The sequence below is a fragment of the Struthio camelus genome, chromosome 6 (genome assembly GCF_040807025.1).
Source record: "Struthio camelus isolate bStrCam1 chromosome 6, bStrCam1.hap1, whole genome shotgun sequence".
In the NCBI taxonomy this organism is placed as follows: domain Eukaryota; kingdom Metazoa; phylum Chordata; class Aves; order Struthioniformes; family Struthionidae; genus Struthio; species Struthio camelus.
The window spans coordinates 32906243-32931087 of NC_090947.1; the positions used below are offsets into that span (position 1 = coordinate 32906243).

The following is a 24845-nucleotide window of genomic DNA, read 5'->3' on the forward strand; positions in this document are numbered from 1 at the left end:
TTTTGGTGTATAAAGTCTCAATCTCTTATGTTTACTCCTCTTTGAGGCCTATTTTGCCATTGGCTGTAGTGAAACCAAGAGCACAAGCAAATTGTGAACTCATCTGAAGGATGGATCCAAGAGCAGAGGAAGAGGCTGCCCTTGCACACCCTGCCTGCACAACACTGACAAGAGACTGACACGCGAAAAGATCACACAGCAACACCCCTGCTGCTGATAAATAGGCATTTCCCTTTGGCACCATTAAGCAGAGAGCCATCCAGAGCCACAAATCCACTTTAAGTCATCTCCAGGGTTTGTCTACAAGGAAAAAGTAAGTTACCTCAAATCCATAAAAAGAAAGTATTAAGTGATTTAAAACATATTAAACCCTTTGTGTACATCCAAAGGGAACCGTAACCTCTGCTTCCAAATATGAACATAAATTAACCTAAAATGAATTACACTCACTGTGATTCTCAGTGAAGGTCACTTCAATTCCACAAGAGTGCTTATATTGCAGTTTTACACAGCTTAGCTAACCCACTTTAAAAAACGGCCTTAGGTTGAAGGGTGACAAATATTTGGACAGCTGATATAGATTGTGTACCTAATTTATTAAGGCTATGAAAACTACCTCAGTTCCCATCAAATAGCTTCTCAGCACTAACACTTCATTCAAGATTTAAGACCTGCTCCATGCCCATCTCTATCCAGGCCATCCAAGGAATCCACCTACCCTCCCCCACTATTTCAGGAATATTTTATTTACAAAATTTCACTCAGCCAACAATTCAGGCAGACGCTTTAAACCATCTTTATTCAGGAAAGCACCTGGGAATGTCTGAGCACAAACACAGGCTCCTAGATGAACACTAATAAGTGAAATTCAATACACGGAGCTCTCTGAAAGCAAGAAAGTTAATACTACTAAAAACACATTCCTGTGGAAAGGAAAAAAAAAAGAGGGGAAGGTGGAAGAAGTCCATATAGTCTTAGCCTCAACAGCCTTAAGGATTTTTTTCTCCCCAAAATGGTATTAGCTCATTAATAGCCGGACACAGAAGAACTGCCACAGATCAAAAAACACATTTCCAATATACACATGATAATATACTCCAAAGTACAACCCTGAAATAACAGGCGGACAACAGAGAGGAGAGGAGGCCAACAATTTCAGAGAGGAGGCCAAGGACATCTCTACACCATTAATTTTGATATTCCAAAAGGCTTGGCCTACGGAAAGGACTAGAAAAAGTATTGCCCCCTTTTCTCAAGGGGAAAAAAAAGGGGGCAATAACAGGTATCTTGGACTGTTGTTCAAAATACCAAGATAAGTGAACATGAGAACTTTAACATGAGAAAAATTTTAAGGTCACACGCTAAAGGACAATATAAGCCACATTCAGGATGTGGGATCTATCCTTAACACAGAGCCTTAAGGCACCCATGGAGATTGCACTACTATCCTGTTTAACACTGGTAATGTTCTGACATACATAATTCAAAGATAAGATGAATAATTTGAAAAAGAGCTCAGAGAAGAACCATGAGAATGATTAAAGGATTAGAAAATATGATTTTAATTAAATTAAATGGAAGTTCACTGCAGGGGAATCTATTTAGCCTGACAAGAGGCTTAACAAGTTGCTTGATTATATTCTGTGTTAACATAGCAACTAGAGATTTATTAGGGTAGTTTTTCGGTGTGATTTATTAATATTGTTTTTCCAGCTAAGAGAAAATATACAGCAAGGCAACTCCCTTGGAGTTAAAAACAGAAATCAAACTCAGTGAATTGCCTTTTCTTTAGAAAAAAAAAAAAAGAATCTTTTGTGCAATTAATCACAGGAACCACTAAGAGATGTGTCACCCAGTGAATTCTACCACAGTGAGTTCTTAGAAATCAAAATTGATTGAAATTGAATTATTTTGTTTTTCCAAACTGATAACACTCTAGTTCAAGCAAGAATTCAAAAACGTTCTTTGGTACAAGTTGCACAGGTAGATTACAATGGGCTTCAAAACTTGTAATTCCTGAAACCTCTAGCAAGCCCACAGACTTGTGCAGACCTGCAATAGAAAAACTTTGGGAAAAATTTACTCCAATTACATTTATTTCAAAAGCCTGTATATAGGTATTAAGCAAATATATACTTATACCACATATACTATCAGCCAAGAGAAAGTCCTAGTCATAATCAGGACAGGAAACACCTTATCACTTCAAAAACACTTTCATCTGGTAATAGAATTCTACATCAGCTCCATTACAGGCTGGATGGTGTCTTATTCAACTCGAATCCTCTTCTATCTGCATTTTTAAAAATTCTTCCCGCCAACTGCAGAAAAGGGTGTGGTTTGCAGATTTCACATAGAAATCAGAAAAATAGATAAAGGATTTCACTTCTATAGCATTTTAGTAACTAATTCAACTATCATTTCAGTGTAAAACAGGCTTTCCTGAGTATCAGCTAACAAAAAACCCCCCAAAACTCCAAAACCCAACTAACCCACCTACCCACAGTTTAGGGTATATTTAAGTTACAATCATGTCTTCCTATTCAATAAAAGTCTACAAAATAAGCATTACGAAAGTATGTATCTAAGCAGAATATCCTTCAAACAGCAAAAATCATCATCTTATCTGCAAACTGCAAAACGCCACAGCCACCTTTAGAACTGCACACAAGTCTTCCAGCAGCACGTGTGATAGACAGAAAGAAACAAAGAACAGAAAGAAACCTGAACATGGAGTTCAGAAAACGAGAGGAAAAACAAGCCACTATACGTTATCATTAAAACGAATTATCATTCATTGACTCCTGATCACAATAATTATTTGAACTAGGATCGTATTTTTTGCAGTTCATCTGCAAATCCTGAGGTGCCAAAAATCAACATGGGTACAAGTCTATCCACTCCAGCAGTGGTGCGGAGAGGAATCAGCACCACATACCTGACATTAAATAACCACTGATATTCTCCCATCCGACGATTCCCCCCACCCCCCCCCGCTCATTTACAAAGGACATATAGCACTCTCTGTCAGAGACATGCCCTTATAAAAGAGGCCTTTGTCTGCTCACTAATGTGCTTCTCTTAGAGAAACAGAGCACAGGTTTTTCCCCCAATTCCTTTACTATATTTAAGAAGAAAAAAAAAATGCTTACAGGTACATATCCTTTTGCAAATAAGCTTCCTCAACATTCCTTCATATTTTCCATAGCGTGCCCAGATGTAACAGTGCTTCACGGAGAGCTGCGGCTTTCAGTCCAGGACATAATCAATCATTGCCCCTCGTATTCATTAAGCATGCTGTCTTCACACATGGATTTAAACAGCTATGGCTTCAGTCCTGTTTATACCACCGCGGCTCCGCAGCATTCACATCAACACCCGTTTTAGCCCAGGAAACTTCAGGTCACTTCTAGGAAGGAAATTCCCTGCTAGCGAGGGGCACAAATAATCCGTGATGAAGACGAGTCGGCTCTGGCTTGCCGGGCTGGCTTGTGCTAGGAACCAGCCTGACTTTATCCCCTGGGAAGCGCTAACAGGAGCATCTCAACAGCTGTCATCATTTGTCCATGACGAATAAATTTAGTCATTATTCATTTTAAAACGTAACCCCTTCAGGTCTGGGCAAGGTGTAAAACGAGGAGAAGAGAGTGTGCTCATTGTTCAGGAACCACAGCAAATAAGGGCCTGCGTTTTCCGTACCTGAACGATCAGCCTGGGACCCTTCAGAGCAAAGTAACTGAGTCTCAAACGTCTTTTCCAACGAAAAGAAACGCTTTCTGTTTTTTAAAAACTTGAAGATGTTAGACTGAAATCTTTTAGTTATTTACCTGCTTTAGACAAGAGAGCTACTCCATGGTGACTACAAATTAGAAAGAAAAGCAGAAAAGCTCATGTCTGTCCTAATGAAGATGCCTCGCTCGGGTGTTCAGGCCTGACCTTGCAAGGTATTGAATCCACTCTTAGCATGATGTGCCCATTTATCATACGCCCCATGCCCAAGCATCAACACTTGGACTGAAGGGGGCTGGCAACTTCCAAGGTTTCCTTTTACAGCACATACCAATTTGATTTTTCTTTTTTAGTCAGTCACACATTTAAATGTAACCAGCTAAATCTCTATTTTGACATCTAAATAGACTGAAGCAAAGCAGAATCTGCAGATGCTCCTGAGGTTTCTTCCATTTCGTTTTTAGCTCCTCATAGCGAGCAACCTATTTCAGAAACGCTGGCCCAAAGGAATCTATTGATCTCCATTAGAAGGCATTTTAAAACAGTATACAAGAATATTGCAAAAAACCTTACAAAAACAACAAAATAAAGACACTTTCACCTGTACATCGCTCATTTAAAAGACATCCGTGAGTTGGCTGTGCAAAAGCATTACTACTTGCCACCCTCATACCTCCTGTGAAATGCATTAGCTGGTTTTTGCTCAAGTATTAACAAACTGACTGCATCTTTCTCAGGCTTTTGGGTCCAGGTGAAGTTGGACAGCATAGGAGCAACTTGCTTGCCTTCCCACCCTGCACAGCGCACGTGTCCTGCAGAGGCACACACTCAACTGCTGAAGCTGAAATACATTTCAGCATATCAAAATCCCACGCTCAGCGCAACTAGGTGCTGAACTCTGAAGCTTCGAGGGCACGCAGTAAACGCGCTGGCCGCACAGCGCGCACAGCCACCCACGCCAAAGGCCACGTGGCACATCTCAAACCCCTCCTACCTACCTTTTTTGCTAGGCAGGACCCCATGTGCACTGGCCAATGTTTTCCAGACAAACGCCCCTCGGACACCTCAGCCCATGCCCTCCCTCAAGGCTGGTGCCTGGCACCCCTGTCTCGGGCTGAGGCTCCCTGAGGACACAAGCAGCTTTCCACTCCTCTCCGTGGATGTCACACCAGCCTCCAAGTGAGCCCGCTTCGGTTTAGGTTAAACACGTCTCTTCCCAGTGCCGCACACAAAACCTGTGTACCGTCTAGCTGCAAGCCTGCACAGCTTCAACTTTTATACCTATCGTATGGGTTTTTCTGGGAAAGTAAGTTTGTAAGTGCACTGAAGGAGCAAGCATATTCTCCTCAGCGAGACTGAACATCCAAAAGCAAAGAAGTTGCAGCCACAAGAACCACCACCTGGGCACAGCAACACGCGGTTACGGTTTCTCACTGGGCCATCTCTCATCATTTCCCAGCTGCTGTTTTTTCTCCTGTTCACAGGCCCTACCCCTCCTTCCCCAGCCTCCAGATTGGGCACAGTATTTTGAGCCTGTTTAATAAAGGTTTCTATAATATAAAATCAAAACAACATCTTTATTTACAACCATGACAGACATCACATTAAGCAACATGACGGCCATCATCAACCACAGATAAGGTGGTACCTTAGAAGGCCATGCCAGGCAGGTGGACACAGACTTATTTTTATTTTAATGATCCTTCTACCACCAGCATGTTTTTCTTCAGTCTAGACTGTTTGTTTCTTCTTTTAACTAGGAAACATGACTGTTACCTTTTGGGCTGCTGCCTCATTATGCTTAATCATGAACAAATCAAGATATTCATAATTTAACAGGTCTTCATCTGCCATCACAAAGGGAAATAAGATTCCTGAGAGAAGTAGCATTTGGAAATGTTTTCTGCTCCAAATACGTCATATTTGCACAGACAGTCAATTGCTTTGATATACATCCCACCCAGTCTGTAAGCCCACGGCCAGGCAATTTCACACAGTTCTGCTTTCCGCTGTCCTTCCACAAGCGGAAAAACCACCAGGTAGCAGCAGCAGTGATAAACAAAGCATGTTTGTTTCAGGGAAGAATCCTACATTTATTAAATCAGCTCCAGCATAATAAAGTTAAGTGAGGGAAGCGTATTCAGATCCCAACACGGGAGCATCTGACAGACTAGGCAGACAGGCTCAGGGTCCATACAGAAAGCACTTACCAACTTCTGCCAGAGGGGATAAGCAACAACCCCTACCCAAGCTTAAAACCTACCCTCAACAACTGGCCTGGTAGGTCAGACAAAATATTTTGTAGAAGATTCATCTGAAATCACACAACACACAACTGACCCAAATTATAATTTCTAATGGATTTTGTAACTGCAAATCCTGGAATCAGATAGTCCCCTTTGTTTAAGTTTTATCCATCATAGCCGTGGGGAAGCTCGAAAAAGACCCTTAAAGACTTGAGAACAAGAGCCAAATAAAAAGGATTCAGTATTTATGAGTTGGTTTGCTTCAAAACATGATTTTTAAAACCATAAGGCTGGCAATATTGCCATCATGCTAACAAAGCACAGCACGTTCTCTGATAACATACGAGTATTATTGTAACTAAGAACACAGCAGCTGAAGTGCTTTTCCAGAAACCTCTGCTCACAAAACCGAAAAACCCAAACCAGGAGTTTTTAAAAGTTAGAGAAACTTCCATTCATGCAAAGCTTTCAGCAATACAAAAATGTCTATTAGCTATAACTAGATTTGAAAAGCAGGTGGTGATTAAAAGGTGTCACATCCCTTCAAGTTTTGTAAAAATAAGCAATACCAGGAGAAATAGTAATGCTACCGAGGGAAGGGGCAACAGCACAAACCCAAACAATTCATAAAAGCACCCAAAGTTGAGCTAAATCTAAACAAAAATTGAGGATTTATTAGTCTTATTAATTATTTTAGTACAGAGGCCCAACAAGAATCACAAACCCAGGTGCTAGGTGCTGCACAAAGACAGACTTGGCTCCATACAGCTTCAAAATCTAAATAGATATGTGTGTATGTGTATAGATATACATACACACAGAGTCAAAAGCAAGAAGAGGGGAAAAAACCCCGTGTTCCTTAAAGTCAGTCTTGGAAATACAATACCCTCATAGTGGCCCTTTCCAACCAACCACACGGCTTTCCACCAGACCTTGACAGCATTAGGAAAATATATACCTTAGGGGTTGGAGGGAGGACTCCAAAAATCCCACTTGTTACATATAGTTTCAGTTTAAAGAGCAAAACAAGCCTTCTCCTATACTACACTTAGCCTTGCTGTCACCCAGTGTTCTCTGCTAGGACTCGGAGAGCGCAAGCCCGCCGTTAATAGTCAGGCTGTCCCTACAAAGACATGATTATCTCTGAATGCAGCCTTCTACAAACACACCAATTACTTCAGAGTCTATTATACAGTCCACAATAGGGTGTTGTTTCCTGTATTTGACTCTTGTAGCTTTTCCTGTTGACTGCGCTTGGGGGTTCTCTCGCTCTTTTGTTTTCAGATCCTTAAAAATACCCTTTAAGTTACACACAGTGGAAATACATCAGCAGTTGCTCCAAGCAAAGACATTATGCTGTCCTCACAGTGGTTTCATTAACATAATCTTTATAGATAAAAAGGCAAAGTGGGTCATATAACCTGAGCCCCAGAGATACCAATCAATGAGAAAGGCTATTCATACAGGATGGACCAGGGGGATCTTTTAGAGTCAGGAAATATATTTTTCCCGAATTACAGAATTAATTGCCTTATTGCAGGACTAGTATGGCTGCAGGAAAGTGTTTCTTGATTCTTAAACAGCAAATAAGGCATACATTTTCCTATTTAAACTAACATTACTCCTCTGTGCTGCACAGTGCCAATGCTAGGGTTTCTCCTCAGCATTAGTTTAATTATTTTGGCAAATAATTATATAAATGGAAGCCAGTTCTTTTGCCTCTGTTCAGAGGGCAGGAAAATTCAATTCTGTAGAAGGAAAGTAGCTCCTCTGGGCACCATCTTCATACACGCGTGGCAGGGAAGCCTCAGGTTGAAGAACAAGCAAGGAGCCTTTCCACCTTGCGCTCCCACACCTCCAATTTGTAGCAGTCTCTCTCCACCTGCCAGAGACCTTACTGCAAAGGGCTGGACTCCATGCCCAAGCCATGAGCCTCTGCTTTGTCCAAAATTCAGGTAGGAGGCAAAGCAGGCAGCAGGGTCACGCAACTATTTGGGTCAACCTCTCCAGTCCCACTACCATTGGCAACCACTTGTTTTGCCTGGGCCTGCAGTCAGCCTCGCACAGTGCTTTTTCCAAGATGATATAAATGGGATTTAAAAAGCACCACCACCCTATAGCATTGTTATTATTTTAACACAGGAACAAACTGAAGCAGAATTGCTGATGGACAGTGCCAAGGGCATAAAAACTTCAGGGTGGTGCCAGAAACTGCATTAAGCTCTATTCCTAAACATGCATTTTTCCCTGCATCACTTCTCCCCCTCCATCATACTAAGGATGAGAGTAGTGTTTCAAGCATTCGCCTATTTTCCCAATATTAAATCATCTTCAAAACTGGTTTATGCATATTAAAAGGGGGCATTTGCAACTGGCTCACAGGAATTAGAATTTCATCACTATTTATTAGAAAAAAAAATATTTCAACTTAGTTCTGCTTGACAGGATATCTGAAGCTTTGCCACACTTGAAATGGAGTTCTGGGCATTTCACAGCGTGGATACCCACCAATGCTACCTGAAAATAGTTACCAAAAAGAGGCCATTTTAAACCAAGCTCCCAGGGAGACATCTGCTGGTGATGGCTTGGTTTTTATTTGCCAAAACCCGTACAAAAGAGCACAGACACCTGAGGAATCAGTAGGTAAGGCTGTATTTCACCTGGACTGTCTATTCACTTTAGCTGAATAAAGCAAATTAAGACACCCAGCACCAGGACACTGAAGACTGCAAACAGACAGATGCTTCCCACCTGCAAAGGACGGGAGTGCCGCGTGCAGAACGACCAGGTGCCTCCAGCCTCACACACCACGCGGTTCGAGTTTCTAGCTATTAGCACCATCTGTTGTCATGACATCATACAAAAAGGCATTTTTTCCAGCCTGCACTCCCCAAATGACATTCCCAGCACAAATCCCACAGCCTCCTAGAGCAATTACCACTAAATGCAGCTCACCTGGCTGCAAACTGCTCTATTAACACACACTGACAACTAAAGGAAATTGCATTTTACATTGCTACAGCACATTGCTTCCTGAAGGGCTGTTTGTTTTCTATACATGTAGCACATCACATTGTAAAGTGTTGACATCTAGTACACAAAGCTGTATTAGGAAGGAAAGGGCATTTTGACATTTTTAGGACAAAGCACTGTTACAAGAAGGCAATAAGCACCTTATTGCCTAGAGTTACCCTGAGCTTTTCTTCTTCTTTCTTCTTAAGTCTCATCAGAAGAGATTATGGGAGGAGGGAATGCTGCAGGAGGTCCCCATACCACCCACCGCAGAACACCCACCCACAAAGCCTGCTTCTAGGGACGCGAGTCCAACCCTATGGCGTTATGCGCATTACACATCACAGTAATTCGCACCCAGAAAGCCTGGCCTAATGCATAATTAATATACTTTAATTAGATAACCATTTAAAATACTGTAAAATGCTCAGTGGGGCAATAACCATGAAATGCGACTGTCTAAAACTGCAGGTGGTTGAGACAAAAAAAGCGTAAAAGAAAGAACGGAGTAATGGACAGAGCCCACACCCTACATGCATCATGTGGAAGATTATCAGCTACTACAACAGATATGACCAGCATGACGACGAGGAATTTCTACTGCAAGGAAATGCTACATCTTTGTAAAGACACATATTATTACAGCTTCTGAAGGCAGGCATGCAAGCACCAATGCGTACAGATTAAGTTTCATTTACCTAGAAATAATTCAAAGGTGCATTTTATGGCCAAGCCTATGCAGTGGATCTACAAATGGGCACCTAACGGGGGTTTTTGACACTTCTGATAGGAAACACAGCTGTCAATGACACCACAAGCTCCTGATGCCCTGACAAAGATTGCTACCAGGTTGAAGAGTTGGCTGTGCGCTCTCCACAGCGCCACACTGCAGCAGTTAGAAAAGGAAAGGATGAAGAACCTGTCTCAAGGCTGACTCCCTCTCTAGGATACTCAGTAGTACTAAATATTAGTAGCTAGCTGCATCAGCACCATCATGATGCACTAAGAAAAAGCATACGTTTCTGCTCACTCTAAGCTGGTAAAGCAAGCACTCAGAGGAGGATTCTCCCCACCGAACCCCAATTCTCCTCTATATGAGTAAGCAGAGCCTAGCTTTGATGAGCTGCACGCACATGAGTCCTTAGCAATACCTACTGTAGAACCATTGTGCCACTGCCAAAGTTTGCAGACTGCACTAGCATTCACAATGTCTACATAAGTATAGTCAACAACAACGAGGGGAGATGCTGCTTAAATCAGCATCCTATTACAGCCAGTGAGAAATGTCTATTCACCCCTACCTACCTCATGCCCATTTTTGGTAGATACTGAGGAAGAGCGATAACAGGTTGCTGTTAATCAAACTACTCTTGTTTGTTCTCATTTTTAAACACAGAGAATAAAAAAAGTCAGCAATTGAATAATTAGCATTTTACATTTCCCAGGAGCATCGTAGAGAAAACAGCGAAACCACGCTGAACGGATCAGTAACTTCAATGGCAACCTCGATTTTTTTAAATAAACAAAAGCAGAAATCAGTAGATTTCACTGAGATTACTAAAACTTTTTGGAATCTACAGACTGGTTTGGAAGAAAGAAAAAAGGTTAGAGTAATAAGGGATGTTTTACTGAACACACATTTTACACTAGAAGCAACTTTCAGAAATTATTACGGGTTTTCAATAACTATTAGATGCAATAACGCTCTGCACAGATTTCTTTCACTATGACCTGGATCAGATTTATTTCCATCGTTTCACAGACAGTGAAAGTGAGGCAAAAAAGATATGAAAGGGTTGACTCCAGGGCATTCAGAAAAGTCAAAATCAGAGTAAATGACAAGATACACCTGAGTATATGTTTTCATTTAATTTGCATGAATTCTACACAAACACTAAGTCAAATTCTGCTTTCAGCTAGTCTTCCAGCTCTATGCACTAGGGGTAGAGATGAATGCAATCTTGGCCTGATTATTTTTTAGATCCTAATATAACAGATTTCCTTCTCTGTGATTTTGAATTAGCATGGAGAGGTTTTACCAAAATAAGTAATGGCATATTTGATACACACGTCAATACAGAATATGGTTTCCATTTGGTTTGGTACTGAAACAGAATCAAATTCATACTTAACATGGTTTCCAATCTAGGCATACTCTGAATTGCTGATCTACAAGCGGAAAGCTCCAAATCCAGACATCAGTTTGTTGGGCCTTCTTCACTCACCCTTCAAAGCTGCATTTTATGATAACCATTGCATCAAGGAAGAGAGTCATGGGAAAAAGCTCCAAAGACAAAAACATGTCACAGCTTATAAAATATTAACAGGCAGCACGGCTTCTGTTCTCCCAAAGCTCGTTTCTTTTCAGTTCCTTTAAAACAAAATATATTTAAGCTCCTTTTTTCCCCCGCATTCCTCCCCCATAAACAAATATCATCTTTAGGTACAGCAAATAATCATGAAAAAATCATGAAGGCGAGGGGGGAGGGAATACAAAGCAGGAGTCAAGACAGAGTTGAAACTTTCCTTCCCTTTGCCATTTAATGACTTTAGACTTCTAAATTGAAATTCATGTTTCAGAAGCATTATAAAGCCTGGAGCAAGAGCAGCAACTCTAATGTACTACAAAAAAAAAAAAAAAAAAAGAAGCATCATCTGTCCCAAAGAGCTTACACTATAAGTAATGCAGACAAAGCATAGTTGAAGAGATTGACTGTTATTCAGACTTTATATATAGGGAAAGGAAACACAAAGAACCTCCCCCCCCCCCCCCCTTTCACCTGCGGTGCTATTTGCTTTCTCCCTCTGACTCAACACCCTTATTCAGTCATGCTCAAGCCTCTGGCCCAACCAGCCCAAGTTTTCTGCCATGACTGAAGTAATGTCCCATACTGGACATTAATAATTGATCTGGATACCACAACTGCTTCCACCGGTCCTCCCTCTGCAACGTCTCTCTTGGTACTTGGTTCTAGCCTTGAAGCCATCTTACCAGCAGGGAATGCAAAGCAAAGGTGGGACTAAGGACGGATTAATCTTGGCCTTAGTCACATCACGCAAATGGAAGTTCAGAACTTAATGAAAGGCGGTGGAATCTATGAGTTTTTACAAGCATGCCAAAGATCTTCTCTAGTGCAAGGACAGAGTCTATATCAAGTAAAGCCAAACATGAGTTTGCCTTAGGACTTGGACTCATAATCAAATTATTGCAGCTTAACAAGTTATAAGAAACCAGCTGAGCCACAGTAACAACCCTTGTACTGCTCTTAAGCCACAGCAAATGCAAGGTAATACAATTTAACTTAGCCCTAAAGAAAGAAAGTTAAGCCAAGTAGAATTATTGACGCTTACCATAGACAAAGAACGCACACATCAATTACTACCCAATTAAATGTCTTACTTTCTGGATAGAACCACTGCTAATCTAAATGGCATTAGAGACATTAAAATCTAAAGAGGCTTCTATGCAAGAGCTGGGATCTGTGATTGTGCCACTTCCACCACTGATGAAAAGGATTTTGCTTACCACTCATCCTTCCTTAGCAGTAACACCTTTTTACAGACTACTGTGCCAAATTACAGCAGCTGATGTAGAATAGGTTCAAAAAAGATAGTGAATACTAGTGGTTTAAGTTGTACCATCCCTAGTCAAAAACCACTGAAATCTTTAGGCGAGGCAACATCAACAGCAATTGCTTGCATTTAAAAATATCCCAGTTCTGAACAGCCACAAGGAATGCAAAGAAAACGTAGGCGCAAAGAAAAACTCCATCCTAGTCTCATAGGTTAACTAAACAACTGATTTCCATCTGTTCACTGATTTTCATCTGCTCATTTCTGGTTCACATAGGCACACTTGCCTCTGTGCAAGACTTGAAAGGAATCAACAAGTCACAGAATCACAGAATGTTTTGGGTTGGAAGGGACCTGTGAAGATCATCTAGTCCAACCTCCCTGCTCAGCCAGGGTCCTCTAGAGTGTATTGCCCAGGATCACGTCCAAGCGGGTTTTGAGCATCTCCAGCGAAGGAGACTCCACTACCTCTCTGGGCAACCTGTGCCAGTGCTCTGTCACCCTCCCAGGAAAGAAGTTTTTCCTCAGGTTCAGACGGAAGTCAAAACTTAAAAGAAAACATCACTTCATTAAACACGGGGAATCATTTCCTAAACTGCACGAGATATCTCCTGTCCCTAAGGCAAGTCTAGATTGCACAGCCATTTTATACATCTGTGAGCCTGAAACATCCTCACAATGATAATTTAAACAGACAAATAGCGGAGCAATTTTTTCCCCACTGCATTGCTTTGTCTACCCTGTAGAGAGCTACTTCGCTTCATACATGACATTTATGCTTTATTCCTAAACTGCAAGCTGCAAAGTGTTGTCCGTATTAAGGCTCAGTCACACCTGGGAACAAGTTTTCCTCTTCCATGCGGGCCATTCACTCTGTTAAGCAGGATTCAGCAAGAGTACAGCAGGCTCCATTACATCACTGTCTCTGCTTCAGTAAATACTATGTCAAATCGTAATAGTCTAAATATATATGTGGATAAGAAATGGCTCCTACTTTTATTTCATTCTAGGATGTGCAAACCACCCTGAAGTTTATAATCATAAACCTTCAAAGTCACAGGGATTTTTACTATTTAGTCCAAAACCCAGAGATTACCAAACACAATGAACTCCTCCTTTACGAGTGCTAACTTGTTCCAGCATCACCTAGGCAGACCCCACACCCTGACAACTTTTCCTGCCAACTCTAAGGAGTCAGGGGAATTAAGCTTATGAGGTCACTCTCTCCATTTGTCCATTACACATTATTCCTCCATCCCAGCAAATCTTAAATCTCTTGGCCAATTAGGGCTTTTTGGGAAAGGGGGGGAAACCAGCAACTAGACAGAGACAAAATACCCAACTGAGTGACTTCTAGTGGCAGCACAGCACTTATATTTGGTCTTGCTGTGGTCAAGCATGCACGTAACAGGGTAATCAGCACAGAGCTTAACATGATGTTGCTGTACCTTGCCCACATTAAAGTTTTGGAAGATGGAAGAGGCATGGAAGAGTACCAAGGAGAGACCAATGAAGTTACTGGCTGGAGGTTAAGTTTCAAGAACACACGGGGAAATTGAGATAGAGATGGGAAAGAGAAGACACAAATCACTGCAAAAAAGACTTCAACAGCTGGGCCCTTTGAGAGGCATCTATGGTGTCGGTACATACGCAGCTCCTTATTTGTCAAATCAACTGACATTGTGCTCAGGAAGGAAGGGACAGGCACCACTTAGCCCAGCAATTCAACTAAATACTTCGTAGTGCATGAAGTCATGATTCCTTATACTCTATTATTATAAAGTCACTTCACAGGGTTTGATGTTAAAAGTAAAGAATGACTAAAGAAACGTAACATCCAAGAGAGAATTCAAATGTCTAGTTATCCCCTTGAGAATGCCTGTTTGGTGGATATTTTCTACATTACTAGTTATCCTAGAATTTGGTCCTATGTGTCTATCTAGGACAAACATTAAATACAATCAGTTTAGAACTTCCTGTTCAAATAAATTGTTGCACGTAGCTTAATGCATGAAGACCTTCTGGACAGGGCTCCCGAGACCTTAGGCCCACTTGCTCTGTGGGACATGCAGCATTGTGAAACATCTTTATATTAATTTAGACCTTCCTTAGGACTTCAGCCAACAACTCTGAGTCTCGGCTGAGCAGTGCACTAAGCACCTTTGTCCACAAAGCTTCTGTCATCTACCCTAGAGATGGTGCCATATTAGCAATGCAGCATGTACAATAAATCTCATCCTGAAATTCTTTTTCAACCTTTCCAAAAGTTTCCCCTGGTTTCAGTGAGAAGTTATTCAGCCAAGTTATTCAGCCAATTAAAATAAATAAGCAAGGCTCAGGTCTGAAATAATTACTTCCTGGAAATTCCATAACAGGGAAAGATTTCTAAAACACAATAGGTACCAATGTTGAGATAATGGCCTTCAACTACGTGGTCTTTTTCAGTGCAGTAGCACTGAGGAAATCTTTTCCACAACCGAGGTTAGCCATAGGGGATGACTGGGAGGAAGAGATTTGTTTAAGTTTGCTATAAAGATAATTTTTGTAAGGTTAAATATCTGCAGCAGTTAGGCTGTGGAGAGGATAGAGGAGAGCGGAGGGAAGAAAAGCTCTTTCAGGCACCTACTGGGCTCAGACCAAAAGAGCCCATTTCCTCTGATTAGTATTATTTCCCATGGTACCATTTTTACTCGTTCTCTATTTTTAGACAGTTTTCTCATCTTCCCCCTCACTTTGCATTCTAATACAGGAGAAAATACATGACTCACACCAGAGAAGGCTGCAAGAAAACACTGGCTCCATTTTGCAAAAGGTTAAGCTGATGCTTTCTCTTCAGATGGATGAGCTTATACAGTGAACTTACTGCAAATCCTCACTCAATTCCACTACTGCCTGTAATACACTCATTGACTGTTACGGGCAGCATGGTGAAAAAGCCTAGGCTCAAGGGTATTAAAGGCATTTTGTATTTCATGTGTCATAAAGCCTCTGGACACACCCAGGATTTACTTCCCAGTGAAGGAAAAGAAGAAAATAAAGGGAATGAGAGATGGCAAAGAATTAACAATACTTAAACATGTTTCATTCCAGATAAGAACACACTTGAAGTCAGAGGAATATACATTACAGGTAGGTACCAAGACCAAAATGGCTCAGGTCTTCTTTCTGGTGTTAATATTTGCAAGTTCATACGAAAGACCTGTTGGAATAGGACTGATCCCTTTACATACATCAATACAGAAAACATGCGACAGGGAGAATTTAAACAAGTCGCCAAGGCTTACATGTTAAAATTAAATGTTTTACATAACTGAAATCTAATGGAAAAAGAAATGGTCCTTGTATACTATTCCTTTCACAATAACATCTCACTTAGATGTGCCAAACACTACATTCAGGGTACTGGCTGTTTTGTATTTATTACTTGTACTACAGCAACACCAAGAATCCAAATGAAGCCAAGACCTTCCTTCTACTAGTTCAAAGAGATTCAGAAATTAATCTTCCAACCTCCAAATTGCAACTATTAGTTACATAATTTATCTTATAGCTCCATTTCTGAACTACTTCTGGGTTTATCCCTCTGGGTTTTCCACATCAGCTCACAGTCCTGCTCATATCCTTGTTCCGCAAGTACATCTGTCCCAAGGCACAAGAAACCTCAACCGGACATGAGGAATGCTGGAGAACAGAGCCTCACTATTTCTATTTACTCATCCACTGAGCAAAAGGAGCTTGACAGGCAAGCAAAATATTATCGTAATATTGCTTAGGAGGAACAGTGAGGGTTCTAGACTGGTATGCCTTTAAAAAAAAATTCACAAATCAGAAACTGAAACAGTGACTATGTCAGTGTTATGCTACACAGCTAAGTGTTAATGATCATCGTGCCAGGCAGAATTACTACTGGTTGGCACACTAATGCTCCCAAACTCCCATCACTCAAGCGCCATCAGGAATGAAAGTGGTAATAACATGGAGGAGGTGTGAAAGCGGAGACAGGGATGAGCACAAAAGTAGGAACTTTATATTATTAGCAGCTGTGTCCAGGCATTGCTTAGACTATCTGAAGAATCAGAATTAAGAACATTTTTAACAATTCTTATGAACAACTATGAAGACATGAATCAAAGGAAGATAGAAAGGTACCAGCAGACTTGAAAATGTTAGCAGATGAGGATGCAGAAGACAGACACATAGATCCACCTCTAACCCATGCAGTAATTTTTAATATGCCCTATAGGCTGCTGCTACCACCTTCTTACTGTTTAACTAGAAACAACTGGGTGCTGCCTTCTGCCAACAGCTATTACTCAAAAGTGAACACTTAAGGGCAAGACAGCAGCTAATAGCATGCTGTTTCCAGAAGCAGCCAAAACTCAGAAGCAAAAGGAATACAATTTGTGGAAAAATAATGTCTTTTCATGCAAGATATTCAAATTCCTAAAGAACAAATCAAAGTGCAGACAAACCTTCAGTGGTTCTGGAGTGCCTAGGTACCACTTTGAGTGGCCTGCTGGATTTCTTTGATGCTTTTGCAAGCATAAGCATCAAAATCCTGTATACTTGTAGGTACAACAGAAGTGAGAAGTTCCTATTTACATAAAATTATTCTTCATAAGTGGCCAACTGCTTTACTAGCTATCAGTGTCTTCAGAGTTTTTCTGGGGGGGTCCCAGGACACAAGACAGGATCAGCCTGGTTCACCCGAGGTCCACAAGTCAATCACATTGCTCACTTGAGCCACCTCACTCAACTGTTAGAGAACAAGTGCATTATTTCAAAGCAGCAATTATTTTGCCCAGACTGAAACTGAGTAGCTCGGAGTTATAAAATAGGTAGTTACAATTTGCATTGCTGTAGCAGCCTGAAGTATTCAGTGATTGGCATCCTACTTCACTGGATAGGACAAACAAATAGAGCAAAAAAAAAAAAAAAGATGGTGTCCGGGTCAAAGAGCTTTCAGCTTGACAATTCTTCAAAAACTGAAAAACACCGCCTTCAAGAGTAGCATGCGTTTCCAAGAACAGAAAGGATTGCCTATTGCTTCTAAGAGGATTAGGGCTTCTGGACAACAGATCGGTCGAGTGAAGGGCAGCGGAAGGACAGAGCTCAGCACAGTAAGAAGCGGTCACAACCCACTGGTTGCCCAGTCATTGCCAAATACCGGATCTATGATTAGCAGCCGCAACCCAGCCCACAAAGAAAGCTTTCAAACCATTAGCCTGCATATTAACCGGCACCTGGGGGCTTTTCAATCCTGCTAAGCTAACTCAATTGAACTAAAAAGATGAAACCACATTCATGCTCCCCCTCAGGTTAGGGTCTCATCTTGGTATTATTTAGTTTGAAGGAAAAGGTCTGTTAAAGGACGAGGGGTTCTTTTGCCTCCTGGCACTACGGAGAGAGGAATTCTTAATTTTCTTAATGAAGTAAGGCATATCCTACATTTGAACTTCTCCATGCACTGTATTCTTGTTTAGGCTCTTGCACTTAACAAGAATGGCTCCTAGGGATTACAACATCAAAACATCTTTAAGACTACAGGAAGGTAAACCAACACCCTGCTAGAATGAAAAACACATAAGTTAAACCCATCATCAACTAAAGGGGATAAGATGGAGGAATTTAAGCTTTCTGAATGAAAATTTTGGACTAAAAACAATAGCAATGAAGCAGCCTCAAGCCTGTCCAAGCCTCACCCCTGTCAGCACACCACCACACTGGCAAATCATCTGCTTCTCTTTAGCAACCATCTGTGATTGCCTTTATTTAAAGGAGTATTAGCAAACAGAGGAGCTGATACATGTGAAGCATAGGATATGACAGACAACTAAGAATTACTTTCAGCTTGGCTCCAGAGTTTACCAATAAACACATCTGAACTTACTTGCTTTCAAACATGTGAATTTCAACTCCACCTTCACATAGTGGCATTAGTGAAGTCAATGCTCCCCCAGTAATTAGCCTGCTTTTGAACTTGCCTTCTCTCCCAAGCAAAGCTTCACAGGTGTCTACTATTGCACTCTCTGCTTTACAAGCTGGAGGCTGAGTTGATGAAGTGTTCACTGAAAGACAAGAGCCCATGAAGACAGAACACAAAAGATCTGCCAGGGAACTTCCATTCCCTCTTTGTTTCATAGCTTTCCCCCCCCCCCCCCCACACCCCCCTTCTTGTTTTTAACATTCAAAAACAGGAATCTACTAATCCCTGCTAGCATCTGGAAAACCCCTCCCATGGACAACTACTGCCTGGAAAGTGGGTGGGTTTATTTTTCTTTTGCCACCTAGATAACATTCACACCAGGCTTATTTAGCTTCCTTATGTAAACATGAGGGAAGAGGGTCAAAAGCTTTAATTTTCACTGAGCTAGAAAAAGCATTCAGATTTCATGAGTTTTAAAAAACATTTAGTTTTCCTGCATGGGGAAACTGGAACACAGAGCAGATCCAGCAAGAAGCTTATCATTAAGAATAAAATTTCGGAAGACTGAACAAAGGTATTTTGAAGTACAGCATGAAGATTAAAATGGACAAAATATAGTTTTACCCACTAATTTGTAGCAAGCTCCTCCTCAGATAAACAGATCATTACACCCATATGTAAATATCAAGTTTTAGGGTGTCTTTATACTAAAATCAAGAAGTAGCATCTATCTTAATTCTATGTTGAAATATGCTCATGTGCAACTTGCCAGTCAAATTGGTATGACAGACTGGTAAAACCAGAAGAAAATAACCTCATCAGTTCCAGTAAAACTGGCAGAGGATGTATATTAAATGACGCAGGCTGCCATTTCTAAGAGGTGCCTCTGTTATGGCTTGCCGAAGTGTTATGCTCACATTAGGTTGTGTTGTTAGATGAGGTCACACTTTCTCATGCCTTTGGCACTGTTATCACTCTTGCTAAACCAAAACGTGCTCAGTAAGAGGCAAACACTATCTGAAATCACATTAACAATCTTTGTCATTAGCTTCTTAACACACAGCTATAGAAGTACTCAGTCAAAAAGCATCTGATGAATTGGGAGATCTTGGATAACCACTCCTTCCTACTGAGGGTACAGAAAAACAGTAATTCAGGTTGGAAGGGACCTCTGGAAGTCAAACTGTCCACCTCCCACTCAAAGCGGGGCTGACATCAAAGTTGGATCATGTTGGCCAGGGCCTTCCTTGTCCAGCCTAGTCCAGAATTAACAAGAGATGAGATGCTAGTCAGATAGTGCCCTGCAATTAACATTTGTACTGTGTGTTGTTGGGTTTTGTTTTGTTTTGTTTTTTTTAATACAAAATCACTATCTTCCACGGCCTAAAGGAGAAGAGATGACCTACCTTATAAAACGGCAGGTGGGATCATTGGTGGCCAAGGGTGAAGGGAGCTATCAAACATTGCTCAGGTCAATTCTCATCTCAAATCAGTAGTATATAGTACTTCATGAGGAAGGTGAAACATGTTGGTTTAGATGGCTGTGATAGATTTCCAGGCTGGGAGCTAGAACGGTTTCCTCACACAGACACTGGACGCCCAGAGGAGAATTTCCTCCACTGTAGCTGCCTGGGTAGTACCTTCTCCGTGAAGGATTTCTGGTTGTCAAACAATCACCTTTCCCCACCACTAGTTTCACACAAAACACTATTTTTTAATCTTATTTTTACTACTGGTCAACAGAATAAAAAGCTCCATGTTTACCTTGAAATACTGTGCGGTATCTACTACAGTCCACCTATGTCATGAAGTTTTTGTGTGCTCCAGTATCCTACCAGATCTCTCACTCTCAGGCAACAGCAGTGTGCACAGAGCTGCTTACACTACACTATTACACAGAGGAAATGCCTTGGACAAAAACAGAGACAAAACTGCTTCAGAACCTGTAATAATACATGGACCCTAGGGGATAACATGGAGGGAATGATAAGCAAGGAGCACAAGGTATAGGCATACACAAGAACCAACCCAGACTCGGATTCCTGGAGGATTCCTAGTACAGCGAGACAAGAAACACTCAACATCAGGAAAAAAAAGAAAAAACAAAAAAGGAAAAAAAAAAAAAGGAAAGCATTAGAGACCACTACGGAGCTTCTTAAGAGGAAGCTAGCAAGCAAGTTGCAGTGAGCTGGTGCATAAACATTTTGCCTGTGGAAGCTTGGGATCAGATCTTATTTAAGTCTCAGGTGAAAAGGAGCATGATTGTCTCTCCACATCATAAATGCTCCATGTGATTAGAAGTCTCTGCAGATTCAGCTCCTGCCCAGCACAGAGCTCAAACAGCAGGGGTATAAATCTGGGCTGAAATGCGCTGGCAGAGCTACAGAGGGAGAGCAGCTCACCTCACCCCTGCCTGTCCAGGGCTGGCTCCAGGGCTGCTTCTGTTCACAAGCAAAAAAAAATTTTTTTTTTTTTGGGGGGGGGGGGGAATATAATCAAGAACAAAGTTAGATACATTTTTCATAAACCAGACCTAATTAGAAAGGTCAGGTTTCATTATGAGACAGAACTACTGGACAGGAGTCACATCACTGAGGTTACATGTATATGGAAGATGTATATCACTTCTTAAAAATGATGTATGCATCTTTCCTCTTCCCACACCATGCCCAAAGAGAAGGTTCTCATTAAGTGGGGGTAGTGGCAGAAATACCTCTACAAAAAACATTGCCGATTGCACAAAGGAAACATTGGAAGAAGAGTGCCAATACTGTTTCATACATAAAAGCACTTTTCCCTTTCTCTCCGAAAGGCTCAGAGCAATCATGCTTAAAACAACCATACAAAGCTATTACAACAGGTAGTCAATCAGCAGCTTACAAAGGGTCCCATTCTTTTCCTACTGACATTTCTAGAAAAAGATCCATTAACTTCAGAGGGAGCAGATTCAGATTCAAGAAAAACCGGGCAAACTTATTTCCTACCTCTGCTTGGAAACATCCACTCTATCAAATCGCTATTCACCCTGGCCTCCAAACAAGTTTAGGTTTGTTTCACGTTCACTGGACTCTAGGCATTAACGCCTGCATCTGCATTAGAAGTTTCATGCCAAGCACTTAAGGTGTATTCGTGGTGGCCTGACAAGCTCAGAAGGAAGGTGGGCCAGTCAGGCCTGTTACAGAAAAAGGAAAAGGTTTGGAAATGTAGTTGCTACAGGTTTTGCCATTTTTTTTAGGAAAGGTGCTTTAAGTGCACAGTGAATGACGATACTTCTCTCATCTGTAGTGCATTCTTTGCTCTCAAATTCACCTGGTTTGACTCCCGAAGGCCAATTGCAAAGAAGTCATTCGCAGCTCTTCTCATAAAGCCTTTGGCTTCAGGGAGCTCCCTGCAGGCTACACATAGTACAAACCAAGCGAGGACTGTTCAGGCTGTCTGTAGGTTTGGGCTTTGTGGGAACAAACAGAAGAGATTCAAACTGCTTCACGCAATGCAACAAAAGGATCCCTTTGATAAAGCAGCAGGGCAGAATTAATTCCTTCAGCAAGCAAAAGCAGCTCAGTCATTATACAGTATTTGCTGTCTTAATAATACAAAAATAGGACACTTATTACAGTGTAGGTTTTGCTCTATTTCACCTCACTATGCTTGAGCATCAGACAAAATAATTCAGCCAAACATAATGAAGGAAGAGAGCAATGTAATGTCAGATCAGGGCCAAATATAGACAATGCGCTACTATACTTCACATTGCAGTAACAAATCAGCACTTGTCCACTGCCTGTGTTTAGGAGAAAGGTCTTATTAATGCCCCTGACTTACATGGCTGTAACTGTACTTTCTTGTTCTACAACTTTAGATTAAAACTGGATCAGCTATCTGTCATACTAGTATCTTCTCTCAAATATAGACTTATCCGCCTAATCAATTTTGCCCAGCCTAAGATCAATGATTTGAATATGTAAAATGAGTAGTTATCAGATGACACTCAAGCCTGCACGCATTTGCTCTTAGGAAATTAGAAATCAGCCATATGCTCTTTGGTCACTGGAATAAGATTTCATGGTTATGGAAACCGCAGCTATTGCGATTACAGCGTACATATGCTATTCTGCAAGGACGGGAACGCTCTTCACCACCAGCATGTAGAAGAGCCAGACTGCCTGCAGGAGGAGCATGCCATCTCACACGCTCTTATCACCCCTAAAAGCCTATCCTGTGGTTCACCAGTTGCCACTGGGTAGATGCCGCCCTCATCAGAAGCTGCTAACTACACCAGTTAACTCAGTTCACTTGTTACAAGCTCAGCCTGAAAACCAACCTCAAACAAGCAGCAGCACAAGTTGTCAAAGAGCACCATGAGAGTTGCAAGAAAATTTCATCTCTCCCCCAAGCCATCTTTGGTCATTGATGAGGCTGCTGATCAAGGGCAGCAATTTAATTCCAACTGGGATATATAAAATATATTCCATATAAAAATCAGCCCAAAGCATCAGCTTTATGAGAAGTACAGGGGACTGCTTTCAAGAACCCAAGTAGCCAGTTTTTGTTTAAGATGGAGACCAAACTGTTTGCAAGCTTCAGGCAAAGTTTCATGCATCAAGAACACTTTTGTAATACTTTCCATAGCACCAGAAACAGAAAGCACGTGATACTTCAGAGCAAAAGTGAACGTATGTTACTGTGCTGCCTCCACAAGTGCTGAGAGTGCATAAAATACACCAACACAAGCCAATCAAGCTTCACAAATCTACAGAGCATATAATCATGGAATATGTTAAAACATATAAGAACTGGCTCTCAACATGCCCACCTTCATTTACGCTATTTCAGTAATTTAAATTCCAATCTTTCAGAAAAGTTTTGAGAATTAAAATTCTGATTTATAATTAGTACACTCAATTCATACGTATGATTCATATGTATATACACATGCATATACTTATGAACCACCCTATTGACAAACTTGCCCTTGGATGATGCTGTCTACGATAAACGTCAAAGCTAACAGATCAGGAAAAAAATTGAGATTTAGAGTTAGTGCTTTCACATGAAAACGTCATTGAAATTAATAGTGCTCCAGCCTTGACCCCTAATTCTTTCTGACAACAAATCTACAAAGGAGAGCTAGCTGGGCAAGGGAGAACAGCAGGTACCTGGGAACTGGTACCAGGGTCACCAGTCTAGAGATTGGAGATTAACTGCTGCAGATTTGAGGCTTTATTTTAATAACGTATACCAACCTCAGAATGACACAAAAAACGTTGGAGAAAAAACATCCACAGCTGAGAAAGTAGCAACACTACTAAGCAATGTTGAAATGTAATTGTCTCCACAGTGCTAGTGGATATTACCAGCAGTTTCCACAAGAAGGGTATGGAATCTTTTGTAATTCACTAACTACAAGTTAATTACAAATTACAGCAGTGTCTGTAATTCTTGTTATAGACACTGCTCTATAGATTTACTCTTGCAACTTATCCCAAGTCTCATGTGTCCTCTATGACATCCCTTGAGCTCCCTCAAATCCACACAGTACTCTGCCACAGGAGAAGGAAAAAACAGGCCCTGTATAAACAAGTTCGTCTACAGACACGTATGATAGTAATGCTTTTAATCTACATCAGTGTTAAAGGAATTGTGTGTGTGTGTGTGTGTGTGTGTGTGTGTGTGTGTGTGTGTGTGTGTGTGTGTTACTTTCACTCACTGAGGTTCACACTAAATGGCAGCTGACCGCTCCTTTAGCCTGCATTTTATGCACACCTGTTAAAAATATAATGAAATGCAGTGCTGCAATGTTTCTGCTTGGTTACACCAAAGCTTTCCCAAAAGAGTGTTTTTGTGTTCATACAAAGCCATTATGGGTTAAGGCAGTGATAATACACACACCAGTCACCCTGGTCTACTGCTTCTTTGCAAGGGAATCCTAGTGCCTGAAGGAGGTGCCAGTCTCAAGGCAGAAGAGCTCCATCAAGATTATTCACACTTAACCTTTACCTACAAGGAGATCAGATCCACATGGAAGCCTCTTCTCAATATCTGAAGAGACTAGTGGGTCAACAACATGAGAAGCACTTTGGATTCAAACCAGAGGAGATACAGCATTATTCTCTTCTTACACAGCATTACTGTCTTCTGCACTTGCTTTTCTTCTGTCACTTGATATTAGCACAGTTTAGACAACCAGGGTCGACCTTGTGGTCAGCCATTTCCTGACAGATTAGACCAGCTGGACTATGGCCCCAGGCTCTCCATTCCACCAGCTGACCTTTCCAAATTCCCAGCAGCAGGAAGCCAGTCACTCTTCTTTAACAACATGTTCAGTTTCTTTCCAAAAAAACAGGTAAGTACATTAAAGT

The 24845-nt window shown here is 41.3% G+C and overlaps 1 protein-coding gene across 1 annotated transcript in view; it reads right to left on the reverse strand.

Annotated features, from left to right (window-relative positions):
* CLASP1 (cytoplasmic linker associated protein 1) overlaps window positions 1-24845 on the reverse strand; it is a 191659-nt gene that overhangs the window by 95502 nt on the left and 71312 nt on the right. The gene's annotated exons all lie outside the window — the stretch shown is intronic.